Here is a 6,000-nt window from a genome sequence, read left to right as displayed (position 1 = left end):
CACCTGGTAGCCGCCAGTGTCCTAAAGGGCTACCTCCACCAGTGCTACCTCCAGAACTGCAATAGATATCACGAAATCTGAACTGATTGTATATAGTTCCTAAACTTTCTTTTGCTGCTTTAAACCCGTCCAGGGTTATCTCTTAAAGGGGTCCCACGTTTAAAGGGATCCTCAGTTTGCACAAGTTATTTTCCATTCAAAGAACACTTGAATCATGGACAGTGAATGGTTCACAAATTGTCTTGTAAATAGTTTGCACCTTCTTAAGGGTGCTTTCTACTGGTTTTACAACGGAGGCTTTTACAGAGACTGCCTCCAATGGAGACTGCTACTAATCTTGTGGTAAGGACTGCTTTGTTTTTCAGGACCTGAAGAAAAACCCGTTGGTGTGGCAGAATTCCGGGTCAGGATACACATCTTGTAGCCCGCCCAAGACCAACGTTGGGGGTTCGTAACGGGTCCATCGCATCACATCACTTTTGTTGCTAAATTGACTTGATTGTTGAGGTGATTGATACTTTGCACTACCTCAGAAAAGACTTGAGTTCGCCCTTAAAGGGAGTGTTCAATTATTGCACTTTGCCAGATTAAAGTTGAAGATTAGAATTGTGTTTTACATAGTTGATAGTATGTAGCTGATATTATAGAGTTAAAGTTAGATAGTCTGATATGATGTACTCTGAATAAACTGAAGGAAAAATGCAGTGAGCCCGTGGGGTTGATAGACAGTCCTGCACTTGAATAGAGAGAATAATTGTTTTGCACTTAAAGACGAATAGGAATAAAGAACAATGTAGATTTGCACTTTGAGGTTCTACGTTAGTATACCCTTAAAGTGTACTTGCACTTAATAGATAGTATACCTGTATGGGTAATTGTGTTTCATAGCTAGTTAATAACTGTTTTCTACTTGACTTAAAGTCACACGCACAATGTAAATATGTTTTTGTTTGCAACGTTCAAGTGTCCTCACCTCCCATAAAGGGAAGCACAGTTACATCAATTTATTTTATAGCATTTTAAAAACTGCATTTCTTTTTACTAATGTATTGTTGTTTTCTTTTCCCAGTCCCAGAGTACTGGATTTAGCGGGGGGAGTGCAGTGCCCCAGGGTCCTGGTCGTTGTAGTAATATCATTCTCCTCTAGGGGGAGTGATGTTACGTTTGGAGGCAATAAATGATATCTCTTTACCAGGTACCACAAACATACAACACATTTCATACTCCAGACCACCAGGGGGAGCTATGCTCCTATTTATTAGGGCACTCTTCACACTTAGGTAAAACTGGTGGCCTGGAGAGGAAGTTATGCAGTTGCTGGCTGAGCTTCAGCTTGGGTAGTTGGTCCCTGACAGGGGTGGGATCCTGTCAGAGGCCTAGACAGAAGGTCACAGAGCTGCGCCTGCCCCACGTGCGGCAGTTCCTAAGAAAAGACAGGAACAGAGAACTGTATTGTAGAGAGGGTGAGAAAGAAGTCATAGCAAAGGAGTGGATACCAGAAGAAGTTCTGCCCTGCACAGGCTGCCTCCTTCTGAGGTGCAGGATCCGGTAGCCGGAACACCGAGGGAGCAACAGTCCTTTATGCCTTGCTCCAGAGACCGGCAGGACAGCTAATTGCAAGTTACTGATCCGCCCCATACCCAGGAGGCAAGGTGGCACCCACGAGAGGCCGGGGCATGATAGAGTCCCTGTAAAAAGCCTCAAGCAACCGGTCATACGGGTTTGTCCTATCCATCTGGGGGACAGAGAGAGAGAGAGAGAGAGAGACATTAGATCTACAACATCTGTGAGGACCTTATGAGAGGCTCAGCAATAAGGTACTACAACACCCAGGCGCTAGAGGAAGGCTACCTATTTTCCACCTGGATAAGAGGACTCTGGATTTACCTTCAAACTGGCTGGACTCTGCCTGCCCAGTGACCTGTGCTCTGGACTGTGGATGCTGAAGCCTTCAGTAAAAAGGTAAAGAGGCTGCAACCTTGTTTCCTCGTTCTTCACTGCGCCTCACACTATCCACCATCTACACACCGGGAAGCCCTGGGGATACACTTCACCTGTGGGAAGGTATACCATCTAGCTGCCATAACATCAACCCAGCGGACCCCCTTAAAGCAGCATCGGTCACCCTGACCGAATACCACAGGTGGCATCACGAACATTTCCCCTTTAAAGACCTTTCCCCTTTAACACGGACGTCCCTAGGGCCACAGACCGGGTCAGCCACCGTGACATCCCCCTTGAGAACCGAAGGACCCAGTACCGAGTACCCCTAGCCCTAAACGGGGCGCTCCATCCCCACACAGCCCCACATGCAGTATGATGTCCCCACACTGCCCCACATGAAGATACACTGATGAGTTGTCAGTTACACATGGAAGATGGAGACTGAGTTAATTTCATGAATACTCTTAGACTCTTGAACTCTCTAATTTTTTATGGATACTTTCGTTGGCACATGACATTGCTATATAATTTAATTGCTGCATCCAATAAGAGTCCGTTGATTGCTTGTAGCCTTACAGTCTTCCATCAGAGAGGACATCTGTTGTGATGGAACTGTGAAGGCTGCAGCTGATCTGCACCCACTGATTGGCTGCAGAGGTATATGACTTACTATTGGCACGGTGCTGATATTACTGATAAGGAACCAGTCTTGGAGCTGAGTATGTGTTTTTTTTATTTTACTTTAGACACTTTAACATTTAAGCAATAGGTTGTCCAGCAGTGGACAACCTCTATAAACTCGTAGAGAGTTGTATACATTTATATGCACTGAGCTCCCACTAGTGGTGACTGTAGGAACCAATAAAACAGTGTATTGGCAAGCAGGAGAAGTTTAGTTCCCGAACCCTGAAAAAAAAGTATATAACAATACAAGAGTTAACAGGAACATAAAGATCAGGGAGTGTTGAGAATAGCTATGCACACAAGCATAGGAACATACCAACCCGGCTTCTCGCTTTGAATAAGTCATGACATGTGCTAAATATTTATGGGTCAGACTTTGCCTTGGTGCACAGGACCGCACAAGCTGTAAATCTTGTCAACTTTTGTGCGTGACTGGCTGTGACCAAGAGAAATGTTATTACCGTAAAATACATTACCTGTGTTACTTTATTACATGTGATGGACTTGACACCTTATGGCATTTTAGTTGTCATCATGGAAGAGTAATGGACTGCTAACTAATATTACATGTCAATTCTGGTTCCTGGTGATATAAATATGTGTACAGTCATATACTGCAATGTTTCTTACATAAGACTGCAGCATTGTAGCTGTATATCTTCTGCTAATGAGAATGTAACATATCATCCAGATAGATAATCCTAATGTGGATCTTGTATAAAGGAATATTTGTAGTCTAGATCATGGTCTAAGAACTAAGATCAGACGCTGCGTGGATAATTGGGGAGGTTTGTCATCAGCAATGTTAGTAGCGATGCTGCGTCCATGATGAGTCGGAGATGATGCTAAGGCTTCAAAAAAGGTAGTAATGCTATGGGCACATCATAAGGGGGTCTGCTGGTGTGGGCCAATTACAGGGTAGCGCTATGGACCCATTATGGGATACTACTATGGACTGATTTGGTGCTGGCGTTATGGACCCATTAGTGGATACTATTAATGGCTCATTACAGGGGAGTGTTAATGAACCATTATAAAGCAGTGCCATGGACTTATAGAGTAGTGCTTTAGACTGATAGGACAGTGTCATGGACTCTTTATAAGGCCCCCTTCACACATCAGTGTCTCCAGTACGTGTGGTGGTTGTTTTCACACGTACTGGAGACACTTACACATGTAGAATCATTCAAATGTGTGTTCACATGGACCGTGTGGCCGTGCGCCAAACACATAGACATGTCCATTTTTTTCTGGCAACACCCGTGCGTCATCTGTGTGACACGTACCAGCCGGGTGCTGCCTACATCTCTTATCATTCTTGCTTGGTCTTCCATATCAGCGAGACCAGGCGACGCTGATGACCATTGTAGTAAGCGTATTAAATAAATAAATAAATTAATTAAAAAAATGTTGTGGGGTCCCCCTTATTTTTTATTAACCAGCTTAGGGAAAGCAGACAGCTGGGGGCTGGTGTTATTATTCTGGTAAGGGGCCAATATCCATAAAAGTTCCCAGCTTATTAATATCAGCTCAAAGCTGTCTACGTAGCCTTTACTGGTTAATAAAAAGGGAGGACTCCCCCCACAAAAAATGATGTGAGGTACCCCCTATTATTAATAACCAGCAAAGGCTAAATGCAAAGGCTATACAGACAACTGCGGGCTGATAGTAATAGGCTGGGAAGGGGCTGTGGATATTGGCCCCTCTCAGTCTAATCACAATAGCCCTCAGCCTCCACAAAAATGTTGCATCAATTAGATGGTGCTTAGCCTCAGCTCTTCCCTTTTGCTGTGGTGCATTGGCAAGTGGGGTAATGGTTTTTGGGATAATGTCAGCTGTGTTATGTCTACTGACATCAGGCCCAGGAGATAGTAATGAAAAGGTGTCTATAAGATGTCCCCATTACTAAACCTGTAATCAAAAGTAATTAACACACACACACACAAGTCCTATCTATCTATCTATCTATCTATCTATCTATCTATCTATCTATCTATCTATCTATCTATCTGTCTGTATCTATCTCTCTATCTATCTATCTATCTATCTATCTAGTATCCATCCATCTATTATCTATCTATCTATCTATCTATCTATCTATCTATCTATCTATCTATCTATCTATCTATCTATCTATCTATCTATCTGTCTGTATCTATCTCTCTATCTATCTATCTATCTATCTATCTAGTATCCATCCATCTATTATCTATCTATCTAGAAAAAATGGAACAGCACATACAATTACATGGGTGCACAGGCCTCCAAGCAACTAATCCAGATACTTGCCAAATATAGAGGGAACCAAAAAAATGGAAAGCAGCACTCCAGGGTTTTAGCAAAAATATAAGTGGACTTTATTGGGCCCAAATGGCATGGTGCAACGTTTCAGCTTCCAAAAGCCTCTCTATCTATCTATCTATCTATCTATCTATCTATCTATCTATCTATCTATCTATCTATCTATCTATCACACCCCTTTAGGGCTACCACGGTACACTGGGTGTTATGGGGGGTCTCACCTCTCCAGGGCGCAGTGCCTCCCCCCGAATCTTGATTGGAGCTCTCTCTGGGACTGCAGAAGGACTCTTATCTTCTGCCAGGGGCTGACTCGGGAAGCCCCTGCCACACTCAGTACACACTCACAGGGATCAGGAGTAAAACAGTTTTACAGGTTTATTGCTATGCAGCATAAGGGAGATGGATTTAAAAGAATAACATGCAATACGAGTAATTGTGCTCTGTCAAAGTCATATACACGTCACACTCTAATTCTACTTCAACCCTGCAAGTATAACGTAGCAGGTTTTTTTTTTGTTTCTTCCAGTTTAACTCAGTCCAAACGTTGGGGCCCAGTTGCCATGGATGTTGGCGTGCAAATTAGAACAGTTTGTGCACTTAGACAAATATTAATGGCAATAGTCTGGGCTGTAATGTACTCACTGTAAATAGCGCTGGTAGGACCACAAGTCTCAGAAGGGCACTCACTGCGCGTCTCCAACAGTCGGATGGTTCTCTGGACGCCAGCTGGGGGCGGCTGGATTCAGTCCTTTATACGGTGGTAGTGCCGGCAGAACTCTCCAAGTTCTTGATGTAACTTGCTCCAGAGGGTAAGAAAATGCCGTTCTCTCTCCAGCAGCGCGGGTATATCCGAGGGGACAACAACACTGCAGCGTAGAGGGATGCAAATCCGCCGTGCTCAGTCTCTCACCGCAAGTTGCCACGCTCTTCTCTTTCTTCGAATTCTTGCTTTCACTTTCTGCCCAGCTCCTCCCTCCAAGTCCCTCCTTATCCAATCCAGGCTGTGTCATCTGACTGAAACAAGGGTCCCTGGGAATTGAAGTCCACTGCAGCTCAGGGAAAAATGTCTGT

The sequence above is a fragment of the Ranitomeya variabilis genome, chromosome 1, assembly GCF_051348905.1.
Source record: "Ranitomeya variabilis isolate aRanVar5 chromosome 1, aRanVar5.hap1, whole genome shotgun sequence".
NCBI lineage: Eukaryota > Metazoa > Chordata > Amphibia > Anura > Dendrobatidae > Ranitomeya > Ranitomeya variabilis.
Note: the sequence above shows the minus strand (reverse complement) of the source record.